Source organism: Epinephelus fuscoguttatus, linkage group LG12 (assembly GCF_011397635.1).
Source record: "Epinephelus fuscoguttatus linkage group LG12, E.fuscoguttatus.final_Chr_v1".
NCBI classification, from domain to species: Eukaryota; Metazoa; Chordata; class Actinopteri; order Perciformes; family Serranidae; genus Epinephelus; species Epinephelus fuscoguttatus.
This window is the reverse complement of record NC_064763.1, coordinates 29,817,633-29,835,878: the sequence shown is the minus strand read 5'-3', so window position 1 is coordinate 29,835,878 and position 18,246 is coordinate 29,817,633. Positions and strand designations below refer to the sequence as shown.

Sequence of the window (18,246 nt, the reverse complement as noted above, 5' to 3'; positions counted from 1 at the left end):
GGGGCGAGGAAATAAAACCTGAACAGCCAATCAGAGTGATCTCTCTCACCGACAAGCTCTGCCGCCGATTCAACATGCTTAATCGGCTGAAAAGCCGCCGATGCCGAAGTGCCGACGGTGCAGGACACACCGCAAAAACTAGGCCGACAGATGCTCACTGACAGCCCGAATTTGGTCAATGACCGACGGTCGGTTTGGTGTGTCAGGGCCTTTAAAACAAGACGACGTGCAGGAAGACTTTAAGACAGTTATAGAGCTGAGGAGAATTGCAAACTCAGGTCAATATTTTCTGTGGGTTTGTCACAAAATGCAACAGCTTTCCCAATATGCATTGCAATTTCACAACGATTTTTCCACTGTAGTACTTGTCATATGTATCTGTATTATTTTGATTTGATTTTACTCTATTTGTTGCCATTATAAGATCTGCGATTCCTTGCTGCTCTTGCCCAGATGAGGATCTAAAGACTTAAAGATTTGCTGTATCATTAAACACTTGCTTAGAGGACCAGGATTTAAGGTTTTGCGCCTTTTTGCACTTTTGCAATGTGCTTCAAGTGTTGCGATCTTAATTTGTACGGACGCTGTAATCTAATTATGACTGTGAAAATTTACCAAGATTTTTAGGGTTGCTGAACAAAACTAGACCAATGTAGTCTCAATATATTTTGCATTCTCACCACAAGGGCCATCATTCTTACTTGTTCTCATCTGATTAAACCCTCACAACTGACCACTTCGTCTACTTCTGTTTGCAGCAAATTCACACCAACTCGGGGAAGCATTTGTCTCATTTCAGCAAAGGGAATTGGTTGTAACAGACCTCATAGTGAGGTACATTTGGTCCAAGTAAGAACAAAGCAGTTAATCAACACTCTCAGCTTTGGAAAGTAACTCCACCAGGATTTCGGAAAGCTCCTTGGCTTTCCCATTAGGTCTGTCACAGCACATGTAGTACTGATAAAATATTTTGTTGTTTGAGCTCGGAGGATTTAATTATCTTTTAACCTTATTGCTATACAGTACTATCAGTAACAGAGAGACCACAACATCCCCTGAACAAGAAAACAATGTAGACCTTTTCTGAAACCCTCATGTAACTTCCCACCATCACTCCACACATTCCTTGCTGTGTTGCTCACTTGATGTGTGATTGGACCCACTCCATTAGGACCTGGTTATATTCTCGTTTTAAAAGAGTACTCCACCGATTTAGCATTGCACTGCTATACCGTTGTTGCACTATTGACAGTTGACAGTTTTTCAAAAATGATCAAAACTGATGCAACAGAATCAGAAATATTGTATTTATTATGTAAGACAGTCCTCCTTCTTGCCAAAACCTGCCACCCATGTTACCCAAAATGTAATTTGACCGGCAGGAAATTCAGGTGTGTTTTACTAGTAATGAATCAGGTAGCCTTGAGCCACAAGATGAAGAGTGGGCTACAGAGGTCTAATAATCTGGTCTTTTCCTTACTAAAAATTAATGTTTTTTTTTTTTAAATTTTCAAACTTGTAATTTTCAGCCACACCTGACACTGACTCAAGTGACATCACCAAAGGGAACTTATCAGATTTTGATAGCTCCCTATGGCGTTTATGGCCTTTCTACAACATTTTCACATGTATTACTACTAAAGACCTGTAAACACACGTTAACGAGTAAAATCTGAGGAGTTCCCCTTTAACAACCAAGTTCATTTAGGTTCACAAACAGGCACGGACAGAAACTAAACCAGAATACTTGGGATGAAGGTCATTATTCCGTCCCTCACAGACTTGATAAAAAGTTGTTCCTGGCATTCATCTGCAGCACACTACTCTCATGCATCAGCATCTCTACTCTTGTGTGATGTCTGCGCTCAGATTGGCTCATGATATAAACACCCACTTCCTTGAGGTTTTGCAACTAATCAAATATAACAGATGTCAAACTGTGACTGTAACAGGACAGCACTGCAGGGGTCAGGAAATACAGAGTCTGAAAAGTTTCTTCAAAGATGAACTTGATCCATCTGGGGGCAGGTGGTCAGGGAACAGGCAGTGCAGGGCAGGTGGTGTGCTTGTTTTTGGCCCAGTTGATTGCTGAAAATGCCTCCTGCTATGTGATTTTGTGCAAGATTTACAAAGGCATTCACTGAACATTAGAGGTCATGTTTGTGAGATATAGAGGGATATATTGGCAGAAAGGGAATATAATGTTCATAACTATGTTTTCATTTCAATTTATCATCAATGAGTCTAAGAATTGTTGTATTTGTAATAATGGGCCGTTTAAATCTACGTATGGAACGGTTTCTCCTCCACAAAGTCTGCCATGTTGTTTCTACAGTAGCCCAGAATGGAAAAACAAAACACTAGTTCTAGAAACGACCATTTTGCTTTTACACAACCCTGTCTCACTCTGAAGCTGTCGAAATCCGGTGCTTGGGCAGTGACTTGTAGCTTGCGTCCCATAAGATCATAAAGCCAAACCCTGTTCGTTTATCCTAAACCTAACCATGTGTTTTTTGCTGTTGAGGGAAAAAAAAATCAGTTCTCATTGTTGTACTGACGTAGTGCTTTTATTTTGAAAGAGACAGCACATAAACAGTAAATTTCCTGTGAAAATGGAAGTGTATTTTGAAAGAGGACAATGCATGTAACAGGCAGAACTTGACGGCGTCCCAGAACATCAACAACCAATGCACCAAGGGTACCTATCACATCATATCTGGACGTGGAAGGTCCATGACAAGGTCCTGATGAGAATGTGTTGGTGTTTGCTTTGGCCACCATAGTTCTCCTAAATGCTTGGCAAACAGGAGAAGTTTCAGTTCTGCAAACTCACTGGTAGATGCCACTAAATCAAGCAAGCGCCACCTGTCATGTTGACCAAAAAGTTGCCAAGAGTATGCCACCATAACTGATGAATTAACCGCAGCTGGCTGACATTATTGAAAGTTTCATACAACCATTGCTGTATTGTTTGATTATATGAATAAAACCCCAGTTGTTTTATCCTGTGGTGCAAAGCTGGACATAAGAATTCCAAAACATGGGCGATAAAATATCAGTGAGAATGTCAACAAAAGAATCCACCAACACTAACAGCCCAAGCTGACGTCATCAAATGTCTCCAATCTCAAAATATGAGGTTGCTGTTGTACAATAAAGGAAATCCTCAAATCCTCTCATTTAAGAATCTGGAACCAGCAAATGTTCGACATTTTCTGTTCTCTGAGTCATCATCTCCAGAGCTCTCACTACCTGACCTGCCTGTGGCATTTAAAATGGGATCAGAGGGTTTAGCACCCTTAATATTAGTAACTCCTGATGTGACATGAATAAGAAAGTACTGGGAGTTCCTGATAAAACACCAGTCTGCTGCAGAGATTTATTTCTCTCACCTATTTCTGCTGTGTCACCTCTGTTTCTGTCTCACAACTGTCTTTCAAGTTTGGTAATATAATGCCTCCAACTGCTGGAAAGTGTTTGGTGGTATTTATGGACCACATTATGATTTAACCTCAGTTTACACATATAAGGCAGTAAATGAACTGTAGGTGGTGCACTTGGTAGAGGCCATTTGTTTACTGCAGGGCCAAGTGCTGCGTGTTCTCTCAGTCACATGGAATGTTGTTGAATTATCTTTCTGTGAGCCAAAAATATATCCTACACTGCAGATCCCTCTGAGGAGGAGGAACAGCTCTTGTCTGTGCTCGCTGTGGTCAGCCAAGTCGTTAAAAATCCAAGTATAGCAGAGTTTTCTGATTAGGTTTGAATGGGCACCAGGGGCCTGTATCACGAAGCAGGATTAATGTCTTAGCGAGGTGACTTCAGGGTTAACCCTGGTTTTTGGTCTCACAAAGCCGGTTCAGTTCTTATCGGGGTAGATCACCATGGTAACTTTGAATGGCTGTCCTGCTCCGGAGCAGGGTAACTTCAGGGTTGAATCTAATCCTATAAAAAGCACCACCTACTGGCCAATCAGCTGTTCAAAAAAAAAAGACTCTGCTGACAGAAATGCAGCCCAGTCATGATGGGAAGTTTAATTAATTTGATTGATTTTGATTTGAAAGTTTATTTTGAACATTAAAAAAGAAAAGAAAGCAACAACAACAGACAATGAAAAGATTGTTCAAAAAGGAGTGAAAAGAAGTTGAAATTTCATCCCACCCCTTCATAAGAAAGAAACTGATCATTTGCAAACACTTAAAAGCACCATTAATTAGTGCCAACATTTTGTTTTGTTGGAGGAAATGATCCCTGTTAAAGATAATGGGCCTAATTGACAGCTTTGCTGCTGGGAATGTGGAAAGTAGCCTATCATGTCTACACTTCATGGTGTTTGAGGGATTTTCCTTTTTGTTTTTTAAAGAGGGAGACTAGGTATATTTCTGCGCAGCTGTTAATTTCTAACACAGCTCAATATCAGGATGATTTTATTCAGACTATCAATTTGGTGTTGATATGATTTAACTGTGGCGTCAGCTTTAAGCTTTATTGTAGCATATATAACGTTATGACAAAGAAGACCAATTTATCAGATGCAATGATGTTAGACGATAATTGTAATACACGCAATTCATCTGCACAGCATTGATTTCATGGGATTCAAGGGTATGATCAGTGTCAGATGTACAGGTACAGGTACTGTAGCTACTTGAACCAGTGATGATTAATTTAACCTAATTTCTTTGATAAGCTTTTAGTGGCTTCTAACCTCTCTGGCACTTTTCTTTTTTTAATCTTGTAAATTTTATACTGTCTGTTTTTAACATTATGTGCAAATAAACTAATCTAAACTAAAACTAAACATTTTTCATCCCATTATGCGTTGCCACACGTTTTCTCCTCCTGCAGCTGCCACAGTGTTGGCCTTTTCTGTAATGTTGCTTTTCTCCTCCTCATATTTTAGTAGAATTAATCTCTGATCCTCACGAGAAATACTTTTTTCCCCTCACATACGGCGCTCTGTGAGGACGCTCAGTGACGCTCAGTGATGCTGCGCTTCTCTCATGATTGTGATTGGTCCGCTGCGTGCGCGTTCACGGTTCTTGATAAATCAAACCTGGGTTGAGTTACCGAGTTGATATCCAGCGTCGTGATACCGATTATCCTGATTGCCATTGTTAGGGTTAGTCAACCCAGGATAGGTCTGGGTAACCCAGGAAAGGTTGATCTCGCTTCGTGATACAGGCCCCAGGTGTAGCTCATTCACGCTACTCTATGTATACACGCAGCAAATCCTCAGGCTGCAAAGACACTGCCCCTGAAACCTGTGGTGAGTTATGCTGAAGTGTACATTCAAAGTGTTTTCTTAGTTTCTTTGATTTGTATGCTTTGGTTTTCTGCATGTGGCTTGTAAAACTTATTGACGTTTCAGTGTTTAAGGCCACATTTTCACCTGACATCCAGCACACTCCCTGGGTTTGATGTCTGTCTTAAAGATGGCTGACTGCTGTTTTGCCGAGGGGTTGATTTTTCAGTGTGTTTTATTTATGTGATCGTTTGTACAAGGTTATTTAAACAGAAAAGGAAGTGGTGTAGTCTTCCACTTCCATATTCTAATGTGGTGTTTAGGCTGAACCCTGACTAAGGGTTGTTTTTTACATCTTGTTTTTAGTTCATATAGTCAGTGAGCATTATTGTTACTACTTGGAAACCCTGTCTCTGCTATCCCTTTGTGTCAAATTGGCAAAAATAACTGTCTGAAATTGTCCTAGTCCTCACCCTCTGGTCACAGGTACACGATTTTGGTATCACAAATGTTCTGGTTTCTGCCTGTTCAATTGTCATCCAAGTAATATTGACCAATCACATTTGAGTGGCAGCTAAACAGTCCCAGCGGAAAGGTGGGACGCATTACTTATTAGCATTAGCTTAGCATTCATATGTAGATTTATCTATTATGTGACAGGCTTATTACAAACCAGAGCCCAGCAGATTTCCAAATTACATTTACTTGACCTCTGATGGATTCTCAAATTTTCATCTGAAATTGCCCTGTCTAGATGGGCTTATGTGGCACACTGTCATTTTCCTTGTAGCCTATACTGGTGTCAGACCAAATATACAAGTTATAGGGAAAAGAGCATAATTCTGTATGCATTTATATTTGTAGTTTGTGTTATTCAGTCTAGTTTGTCTAATTTTATAAGCTTTAGAAATAAAACTACCCCTTACTTTGCCACTCACTCCCACCTCACATTTTCATGAAACCAAATTAAATCAAGATTTTTGTTCTGCCGTCTTAAAAAAGATCCACAGGTCATCATATAAAGTATTAAGAGCATATAAAGAGCATGACTGAGACGGCATGATCATAGAGCTCACTGAGGCATGCAATGCTACATCCTGCAAAACCCATGTTTTAGAACCCATGTTTTAAAGGAGTCCCAGAACAGCTGAGGCTTATGTGAGTGACATTTGATTTGCAGGTTTTTGGCCATAAAACAAAAAGTATTAAATACATTTAAAACTTTGGCCTGATGATGGCTCTGAATGAAAAGTAAGTAGGTTACCAAAGTTATTACAATTAGTGCTGAGAGGGAGATAAATGTCAGTGCCAAATTTTATGACAATCCATTTCACAATTGTTGAGACATTTCACTCAAAACTAAAAGTGTCAGCATGGTGTTAGTGTTGAAGGGGAAGTCAGGGGGTCACTAAAGTCACTTGTATTCACACTCTGGGGACCATAAATGTTGGACAAAATCCATAGCAATATACCTGATAATTGCTTAGATATTTCACTCTGGACCAAAGTGGTGTACCTACTGCCATTGCTGTGGCCAGAATAGTGTTGCCACAATCATACCCAGAGTTAAGAAACTCCTGCTGTACCTCTTTTTGGTTAATTTGAGCACAGATATTTTCTGTACAGCTACAGTGACATCTGTTCTTGACATATGTCTGTGGACAGCAAAGTGTGAAGCTGACATTTGTTTACTTTTTGGATGAAATAAACATATTTGTTGTCATCATGACATCACAAAACAAACAAGTACACATAGGCTAGTGCTCTACAGAACTACGTAGAATCATTTTCAGGATGATATCACAGTTTCAAACAATAATACCATTTCATGACTAAACAACGCTATGTTTAAGGTTTTGTTAGATTGTGGCACAAACATAACTTGACTGGTGAGTGATCGTGGTTTGGGTTAACCTCCTGCAACCTCGTCCCTCTGCAGATTTTGTTGCCCTTGTAGTAAGGTCACAATACTTCCTTCTTTCCTCCAAAAGGACGTGAGTCATGATTCCCACAGTTTCCAGTGCGCTTTGATGTCATTTGTAAGCATTTGCTGAAATGATAATGATGCACTCGCTGTTCACAGTAATATTTGTGATAATAGAATATTTATCACTTATGGTCAATTCAACTGACTTCCAAACATATTTTGGTATCAGCTACCAAGACGACTGTATTCTTTGTGGAAAACAGCGAGTCAGCCAGTGTTGTGCTTTTTATATTTGACTGTACTATGTTTGACTCTATACCTGTCTCCAAAGACAAACATACAGGCAAGTTTTTGGAAAAAAATAGGTTTATTGATACAGAATTCACCTGTATTAACATAATATGCCCATCAAGAATCCATGTGGTTATGTGAGTCCAGTGAGAGGTGACACTGTTGTGCAATATTTAATAGAAATTAACGTCACTTTTAAAATGATACACACGGTGAACAAGGATTTGGCAAATGTGTCTCACCCTCCATTTTCCATTGACACAAGAAGGGGATGCTGGCCAGGGAGTGAGGCTGAACGAATTATCAACTGGACAGAGGCCAGTGTCTTTGACTGGAGGACCTCTGAGACTCTTTAATGTGCATGACTCTGCAACACAACAACAAAACAGTCTGTAATTTAGAGAGGGAAGTAGAGAAATGCCATATTACAGCATCTTGGTTAAGATTTAGAAGTGACTCCTTTTGGTCGGGTCACTGTGGGCTGAAAGCTGGGAGGACGTTCAGCAGCTGCAGTGAAGAGGACCTGAATGACCTCCAGAGTAGAGTGGCATTGTTTCCACTTCAGGCAACAGACATCCTTAACTTCTGATACAGCAGATGTGTGTTATTCTGTAGAGGACACCTTAAGGTCTGACTTATAATGACTTGAACTTTGCAGATCTTTCAAGCCTCATGACATAACTAACTGAACTCTGCACCAGCGATGATGATGATACCTTAATTGTCAGATCAAGTCTAAAATTTTCCTCGCCTCACAGCACCTCCATTTGCAACATAAAAAGGACAAACATTTAAGACAGGAAACAAAGATACATACATTTAACAACAATCAAGACCCTGTTAACATGCATCTGTGATTAAGCTCCATATGTAGTTTTAGGACTGACTGGTGCACAAATCCTGCTGTTCTTGTCTTTGTTTTCAGAGTGATTTTTCTTTCTTTCTTTATTCATTTTTTCTGTGACATTCTTGGCTGCTCCTGTCGTTGTTTTGGTTCCCAGGCAGGGAGGATTTGTTAAATTACTTTCACCCTCTTCAACCTCCAGTTTTCATGTGGAAAGAAACGGCTTCGAAACAAAACAATTTGACTGGCTTGAAAATGTGACAGTAAACTTTATGAACTGAAAACACACTGAAATAGCGACAGCTACGCCTATACTCGATGAATCTGGGGTTATAGTTACAGAACCTAACCAAGGTTGTCACTTTGGTAATGACTTGTCAACGAACAGCATCCACCTGTCAGTCATGCCTTTAATTATGCATGACTTTAAGCCTACTAAAACTGGAAACTGGTGAGTATTGTAATTCTTCACCCCTGTGCAGTTGTCATGAAGGGAGGAAATAGCTATAGACAGCAACACAGTTTTTGTACCAGGCTGTAAACATGTTTATTTCTGCTATAAAGTTGGGCATTTTAACTAGGGCTGCCACTAACGATTATTTTCATTGTCGACTAATCTGTCGATTATTTCTTCGATTAGTCGACTAATCATTTCAACAAAAAATGTGTTAAAATGTTGAAAAATGTCGGTCTGTCTCACCCAGATCCCAAAATTACGTCATCTAATGTCTTGTTTTGTACTCACGCCAAAGGGTTTTAATTCACTGTCATGGGAGAGTGTGTAAAGCTGCCAATATTTGAGTGTAAGAAGCTGCAGTAAGAGTATTTTGGGGTACTTTTATAGTACTTTTCTATGAAAAATGACTCAAACCGGTTAGTCGACTACTAAAATAGTCACTGATTATTTTAATAGTCGATTAGTCCACTAATCGTGGCAGCCCTAATTTTAACATGGGGGTCTATGAGGACCCTTGGGGCTCAATTGGCCATTTGAGGAAACGCAGTTTTTGGCTTTTCAGCGTTCATTTTTCAGCCTTGGAGGATGCCACCTCTTACAAAGCAGCAGCTGTCTGACAGTGGAAACTAGAATTTGCATCCTTTGTCTCTTGTCGGATCGGCTACTAGAACATGTCGTGTCTCATCCTTCATGTAATTGTTGCTTCTTTTTTTTTTATTTTTTTTTTTTTTTATGTATTGAACCAAGACCATAATCTTTCCCTAACCTTAACCAATTGCCTGAACGTAACCATAAGATACATTAGTGGTGCTCCAGTTGCTACAAGCATATGTGTTGTAAGAGTGGATACTGTAGGGACAGTGGATACTGTAGGGACATATATGGCATGGTTGTCGGTGTAAACACAGTGAGATTCATTGCAGCTGTAGGAACATTTTTGAGACTTTGAATAAACACTAATTAAAAAGGTTTCTATTATGCTACAAAATGAAGTTCAGGTGGCATTACGTTTCTCTCTGAATGAAACTGCAGTTGCAAATTAGCAGAATATAATCAAAACTTTAAGGAGTTGTCATGATCCTGTTTTCTGTCACACCTGTCATCCTTCAATCTCATTAGTCCTTCCCTGTTCCCAGAGTCTTCACTTCACACCTGTTCTGTATTAGTCTTGTTTGCTCCACCCTTGTGTTCCTCCCCTCCACACTCTTGTTGTTAGTCAATCCCAATTTCCCTTCATTTGCCCATGCCCACCCACTCCAGCGGTGTCTCATTCTTGTGATTAGTTTTCTGTGTGTATATATATATGTGTGTGTTTTTCCCTTTGTTCCTTGTCAGTTTGTCTGTGCTCATCCCTGTGTTCTTGCTGTCGTTCCCTGCTCCATTTCCTACCTGTTGTCGTGTCTTCTGTTTGGGTATTTTTTTTTACCTGAGTTCATCGTTTTCAATTAGATTTGGTTCTTCTGTCATTTAGACTTTCTGTCACCTGTCTGTTCTGGATGTTTTTCATCAGCTTAAGTAAAGCTCGCTTTTTGTTAAACCTCAGACTTGCCTGTTGCTCTGCATTTGGGTCTTTACTGAACTCCTGACAGGGGTCAGGGTTGGACTGAAGTGGAGGAGGAAGGAACACTTGCCATCAGAGTTTTGAGGAAGCTGGGGGAAAGGTTAATCTTGCAGCAAATATACGAGACTCAGTGGGGTCCTAATGTCAGGCAGCACTTCCATGGCTCTCTCAAAGGACCACTTATAATTATTTTAAACCATTTAGTCTAACTGTTTGTGAAACTCAAGAAAAACTATTTTTGTGTCCACTTTTGATACCAGAATGGAAAAGGACACAGGAGTCAAGTGGACTTTTTTGGGAGTATGCAAATTACATAAAAGTTACAGTTTGCTTATCACATCCAAGCTGCACATGCAGGGCTGTTCTCGTGTAGCTATTAGGCGATCTTAAGTGAGACAGAAGCAGTAATGAAAATTGGTTCAGTCTTTCCAATTTACTACATTTTTAATGGAGTCAGAGGAGCAGAAACATGTAAATTCAGAAAGTCACATGAAATTGCAGTCTCCACTCTCTGGATGGCACAAACAAGCCCTTTGTAGAAAAACCCATCAGTAGAAAGCCCTTTGGGAGTTAAGTGGCTGTGAAAGTGATTTTGCACAGACGGGTTCGATGAAGAATTATGTTTTTCTTCTCAATCCAAGAATAAATCAAAGTGTGTTTGGGCATAGTCCCTTCTATTTGTCCAGCAACTGTGTACCTTTCAGCAAAAATGGATTTAATGCCCTCAGGGGATAATTGGTTGTATTTATTTTTACATTCTCATTTACACCCCATCTGGCGAGAAGACACTTCTCCAGTGAGATAAAATCAGACGTCACTGAGCTACAGATGGTTGAATGACTCAAGTCCAGGCATTTCTGTTTTTGGATGTAGTTAATGTAGTAAAAAGTCATGTAGTTGTCTTGGTTAGATGAAACTGGTGGGGAGGCAGGTTGTTTCGAGGCTTTGTTCAGACTGACAGCATTGCCTGAAAAACCCCTCAACACATTGCAATGCGAGGTCATCCAATAATCATAGAGGTGTACGCAGCCTCGTAGCTTACGTTGTAGCCTAATATCAAAGGTGTATTCCTGCAGTTACCTTGTAACCCATGTGACAACCTTCCAGAGTTGTAAAATCCTGTCTTTAAACTAAAGGATCAAAGAAATGATCTTTGAGGTCATGAAAATGAATGATTCATCTTTTTTTTTTTTTGTTCTTAACCCTCTGAAGTTCCTAAATTTTGCTTAATGCAACAGTGTCTCTTAACTGAAAGCCAAATGCTTGGCCCTCCCAGCTGCTCACTCCTCATGAATAAACATTATCTTACATGTTTGTTCTTTTTATCTTTAATCCCAAAATTATACACCTCCGTGATGCTTTCAGTGCAATGGACCGCTTCAGTCTGTGTGTGTGTCGTTTCCAATGTAATAGACTGCAGATGGTGAGGGTTGATCCCTGGTAAAAGTTGATTCGGTTGTTTTCTCTCTTTATGTTCATTCAGAGCGGACAGCAAGGGCCTTTAGTTGTTTCTCTGGTTTCTTTATGGCCTCTGAGCCTTCTGATGCTCTCAGTAATACTGATCAAATGCAAAGGCTTTTGTGATGTATGAATTACACCAACTGTTTTCCCCACTGGGAGGCTTTCCGCCAGCTAAGACCACAAGTCCATCATGAATTTCAAACTGAATATGTGACATTAATTGATGTATTAAGGAAACAGAAGCTAGTTTTGGATTTAACTCTTGTCTTGTAAAAAAGTTGAAGCCATACAAAAGATTTGAATTGTAACTTTAAGTGAGTTTAATTACGATTTACTTTGACATAATTTAAACTTAGTCTCACGTTGAGCTTTATCTCTCCAACTGCCTTTGTTTTTTCCATGAAATGGGATGTTGAAGCCCAACTATGGTAATTACTGTTGTGCAGGGGTGTAAATATAATCAGTGCAGGCAGGGCAATTGCACTGGGGCCCAACGGGTGTGGAGGCCCAAAGAGAGAGCGGGACCTCCATCAATATGTTGGGCAGAAAACAGGACCTTGCGAATAATTCAGATTAACACCTTAGAAATGTGCCTGTGATCAAAGATGAACTCACACTGATTTAAACATGTTGCCATTTGCTATATAAGACATTGAAAATGGAAACCCAGATCCATCATGGTTTTGTTTTGTTTTTTTAATTATATACAGATGTATATATTGTAAAATAGTCAGAAGCAGTGTATCACACAATATATAAATATATGCTTATTCTACATAAGCAACAACATAAAAACTCAATCAATCTCAAGGCAATTGAATCAAACGCAATTTGACTTAGTTTTGTCTTAGAAGACGTTTCACCTCTTATCCAAGAGGCTTCATCAGTTCATGCTTGTCTGACTAGGCTGGAACTCGTCTGACAAACTGGTGTGGAAAACCCAGGTATTTAACCTCTGAGGAGGTCTTCACAAGGCCACTGATGTCATTGGTGCGTTAGTGCTCCTGCTGCAACAGTGGTAGTTACAGTCGTTGGAGTCACAGGAGGCCATTTGTGAATGACCATTGTTTTCGAGGTTAAGCTGTTAAACCTCCTGGGCAAGGATGAGAGGACAGCATGATAGGTGTGGGATAGGTGGTGTCGCAGACCTCCTCCTCTGTTGAGAGATGGTTTTTCCAGTTTCACATAGATGGATTCTTTTACTCCTCTTTCAAACCATCTGTTTCAACTGTCCAAAATGTGCATGTTGCTGTCTTCAAAGGAGTGTGCTTTCTCCTTGAGGTGTAGATAGACAGCTGAGTCTTGCCCTGACGAGTTAGCCCCTCTGTGCTGGGCCATGCGTTTGTTAAGTGGTTGTTTTGTTTCACCAATGTACAAGTCTGGGCATTCCTCACTGCATTGGACAGCGTACATCAGGTTGCTCATCTGGGTGTGTAGTGTACGGTCTTTTGGACAAAGACTGGTACATCCAAAAGACCGTACACCACACACCCAGAAGAGCAACCTGGTGTACGATGTCCAATGCAGCGAGGAATGCCCAGACTTGTACATTGGTAAAACAAAACAACCACTAAACAAATGTATGGCCCAACACAGAAAGGGTAACTCGTCAGGGCAAGACTCAGCTGTCTATATACACCTCAAGGAGAAAGCACACTACTTTGAAGACAGCAACGTGCACATTTTGGACAGGGAAGACAGATGGTTTGAAAGAGGAGAAAAATGTCTATGTGAAACTGGAAAAACCATCTCTCAACAGAGGAGGAGGTCTGCGACACCACCTATCCCACACCTATCATGCTGTCCTCTCATCCTTGCCCAGGAGATTAAACAGCTTAATCTCGAAAAACAATGGTCGTTCACGAATGGCCTCCTGTGACTCCAACGACTGTAACGACCACCGTTGCAGCAGGAGTTTCCGTTCATCTTTGTCAGACTAGTTCCAGCCTAGTCAGACAAGCATGAACTGATGAAGCCTCTAGGATAAGAGGTGAAACGTCTTCTAAGACAAAACTAAGTCCAGTTGCGTTTGATTCAATTGCCTTGAGAGAACATAAAATAAAATTGTCATATGTCAGGTCTCTGATCATCTGATGAGACCATAAGATTATATATTAGCAAGTTGAGTCGCATAACTAGTAACTAGCATGCAGAAGGGCCCGTCATCATAGTGTGTGCTGGGGCCGTTGTGTTGTGATGTTCAGTGGTGAAAGAAGTATTCAGATCATGTCCTGGCCCAGTCCAAATGGTGGTGGGAGGTTCAGGATTATCTGAGCCAGGGGAGCTGCTGCATCTGCTCCAGAGTGGGGCGATCCTCTGGGTCCACAGCCAAACACACATTCAACAAATTCAGGCAGCCTTAGAAGAGCGAGGGCAGAGAACGAAGCAGAGATTAGGGTGGGAGCTGCAGTTATTGTCAGTAGCAAAACTCAGGTGCTGTATTGACAACAGCATTGTCTTACCTCTAGACAACTGCCTGCTGGACTTTAAACCTTTGCGGAGAAAGCTGTAGGTGGTGAACTGATCCACCAGCATGTCATGCAGCAGCGCGCCCAGCTGCCAGACTGTGGTGGGACCGGCCTCATATGTTCTGTGTCTCAGGTACTCTGGTGGTACGTATGCAAATGTTCCTACAATACACAGACACACACATGGAGACAGAGAGAAACAAAGAATGAGGAGTGAGTTTTCAATGAAGGTCATCGCTCCAGAGATCAACAGATGGACGAAGAGCAGGAGCAGAAGGCAGACATCGTACCAGCAAAGACACGGCAGGGTTCATTCTCAATGAAGCAGCCACATCCAAAATCAATGATCCGCACTCGGGGGACATCGGAGCTGGTCTCAATGAGGACATTGTCCGTTTTGATGTCCCGATGGAAGACTCCCACCGAGTGCATCTTGATGCATGCTTCCACCAGCTGCTTCATGATGTTCTGAGACAGAGACAAAGACAAACAGATGAGTTATAGTGGAGTGACGAAGGGAGTGTAGGGTGGTACTTTCACATTATGTGACAATGTTGCAGCTTCCACACAAAAGTGTTGCTCAAAGTTCAGTTACGTCCATTTGAGAACTGAGCTGAGAACAATGACATTTAAACGCTGGTGACACCAAAGATAACACAATGTAAGGGTGCCTGGGTGTAAAGGTGTTTCTGAACTGAGTGTGAAGCCGGACTGCAAATAAAGTCCATGTTGATGCAAATTTGGATCCACAAAGGGTTGCACAAAGTGAGGCAAGAAAATGTTTCTGCTCCAGCAGAAGCTTTGCTTTCATCTTGAGGCTTTATGACTCCAATTCATGGACTTACAGAGACAAGACAAAGAGGACTGCTGGCAAGCTTAGAGCTAACATTGGCTGTTTGGGACGACTCAATACACACTGCAAAAACAATCCAGCATCACTATATAATCTATTAACTAATAATAACGCCATTACTTACAACTTAGGAACCCTTTATAAAGGTGGACTAGGAGACAGTGGTAACTAAATATGAAACAAGTTTAAGATTTAGGTTTTTGTATGCACCAAATTTTAAAAATGTAGGTGTGATAGCAGCCCTCAACTCTCCACAGACACTGACAACACTGAAAATTGTAAGCTTGGCACAGTTTTAAGGGAACACCACACGCAGATATGAAAACATGCTCCAACCAGTTTCAGTACCTTAGCCTGGTCTTCTGTCAGAGAATCACAGCTGTTGACATAGTCCAACAGGTCCATAGAGGGGACTGGTCTCTCCATGACCAGGAGAATCTCCTGGCCCAGATCATACCAGTCCAACAATGTGACAGCAGCAGACTGTCCCACCAAATTTTGTCGTCCGACCACCCTCATCATTAGGACCGCCTCCAGAGGGAGTGAGTACACCATCCCGTCTATCATCTGAAAGAAGCAAAATGCAGAAAAAACATTGTGTTTTAATAGAGGTGGTTGTGAATGTGTGTTTTCCTCGTCAACAACAGAGTAACAACAAAGTGAAAAAAGTTCAACCATGATTTTAACAGTTGATGCTGAGACATCAGATTAAGTCACTCACCACTTGCCGATATTTGACGCGAGCTTTAGGGATGCATTTGATCGCCACCTACAGGACAGAATCACCAGTGCTTTGGTTAGTACAGGGAGTGATGACTTTGTGTGTATGTGTGATGTGAGAATACGGATGTTATACTTACCGGTAAACTGTCGGACTTCCTTACTCCAGCATAGACCGAACCAAAGCCTCCTTCTCCGAGCTTATGAAGCTGCAGGTACTTGGCCTCAAAGTTGGCTGCACACACACACACAAACACACAACAGTCAGTTGTGAGCAACGTCTAACACTGAGCCTGTTTATATCTGGTATTAACATGTATCTCGAGTGATCTGATCACAAGTGGACAGGGCTGAATACAAGTGTAAACAACCAGCAAGCAAGCAGTTAGCGAGAGTGTGGACATAGTAACTGTTCGTGGGGCTGTCTCGGCTGTCCACTTCACAAACACACACTCACATACAGTCATCTAATTATTTCTCACACTATCAGCTTACCTCTGCTGGAGCTGACTGAGTCGAACACACTCCCGTTGTCCTGTTGGGAGGCTGAAGGGCTGCTGGAGCTCGGGGAGACTTCACAGCCGCTGTCCCTTCTTGGCGTCCTGGGAGTCTCTGTTGCTGGCATGTGCTCAGCAAAGACCTCCGTCCGACCCTCAGTCTCTGTGACGCCCACCACTGACACCTCAGTGGGCTTGTCAGTGTTTGCGTCACAGTGGTCACCCCTCTGTTTCTTACTGGGGGTCTTGGTTTGGGTGCTGGCCTTCCTCTTCGTCCCTTGGCCTGCACAGTCTCCACTGCCACTTCAGTGGGCTCACTGCTACCTCGCTGCCTTTTTCTGGGTGACTCTGGGTGATCCAAGCTGATCTTTCTTTTGTGGCTTGTCACCTCAGAGTCTTCTCCCTGGCAGATCTTGGGTTTGAACTCTACAAACAAGAGAAATCCACTTTACATCAACTTGTTGATCTTAAATGATTCTGTGAAAGTCTGTATTAAGTTTAACAACATTGTTTTGTGATGTTCAGTCCCACCAGCTTCAAATTTAACTGTTTTCCCCACAACATCTGCACATGTAAAATACTGTATGATAAGGTCAGGTAGAGACTGTTACAAGGTCACAGTTTACAAAGTGAATTTCAGGTCTGTGACAAGACACAAAGTTTGATCTCCTGCATAAAAGTCAGATGTCCTACATGACTACCCACCATCACTATGTCTACACCGTTATCAGTGTCAGCAAGTGACTAAGTACATTTAAGTCACTGTACTTAAAGGAAGACTCAACCCATTAAATGACCATTTGTAAATCAACTAGTCGTGCTTTCTTACCTTGAACTCGTGGAGCTGTTTTCCTCAAAGGCGTCCACAGAAAAGGACAAACAAATCGGTTTTCTGATGGACCAGGGAACTTGTTCAGCATCAGCACAACTGTATCAAACATTCAGACAAAATTAAATTAATTACTTTATAAACAGGTTAAAATATTTTGACTGCACTGACAAATATTTCAACTTTTTGCATGAAAAACACGCTGAACTACAGAAAAAGTGACAATAAGTACTTTTTGCATGTAAAAACAGGTGAAGCTGTTTGACAGGATTTCACACTTACATGAATCGTTCTCTGGGTTCAGAGAATGTAGAGTTTTTGACGTCTCAGCGTCCATGTTGTTTTGTGAGCGTACTCGATAGGAATGTCTCCGAAAAATCATGTGTGTGTCTCTCCAATACTTGTGTAAAACTCTGCTGAATTGTGGAGAGAGGGTCTACTTACCAGTTTCTGTGTGTTCCGAGGTCTTTGGTGGTGATTCCGAGTTCCATTTTGGAACATCACATTTCGATGTCAGGCTAAAATACCATGGCAACCAAAAAACTACCATTGGTTCTAAAACACAGAGCAGGCAAATTCAAAAAAACAAAATCAAACAATAACAAGATTATTACACATTTATCGTGTGATTATCATGATGTTATTTGTTTATTGATGATAAATTATTGATGAGACCTGCATTCATTGATTTCTTTGGTCGCTCAAGGACAGTGCAACAAGCTGCTGTTATGCATGCTCCCGTGTGCCTTGCCTCTCTGCAGCTCTGCGACAGCTTTCACAGTGTGCAATATTAGCTAATGTTTGCTGACAAATGGAGTCTGGTGACATAAACAAATGTCCTGACGTACTTTTTCTACCCCTTTTTGCATATTCAGATGTGGTGGCCAAAATAAATGACACTAAAACAAATGCAGCAGTCTGACGAATTGAAAATAAACAAGAATAAACAAGTGCCATCAAATATAAAATAATAGGACACTTTAATGCACTTTAATCTGATCGCTTTTAGTGACTCAATAACCAGTACCTCTTGATGCCACATACACATGATTAAATCAACTCAGAAGTATTTCTCTCAGGAACACTGAGTTAC

General features: G+C 41.1%; 1 pseudogene; it reads right to left on the bottom strand.

Moving 5' to 3' along the window:
- Window positions 1–14,052: 14,052 nt before the first annotated feature.
- On the bottom strand, window positions 14,053–17,490 carry LOC125898622 (serine/threonine-protein kinase pim-2-like; annotated as a pseudogene).
- Between the last annotated feature and the right edge of the window lie 756 nt (window positions 17,491–18,246).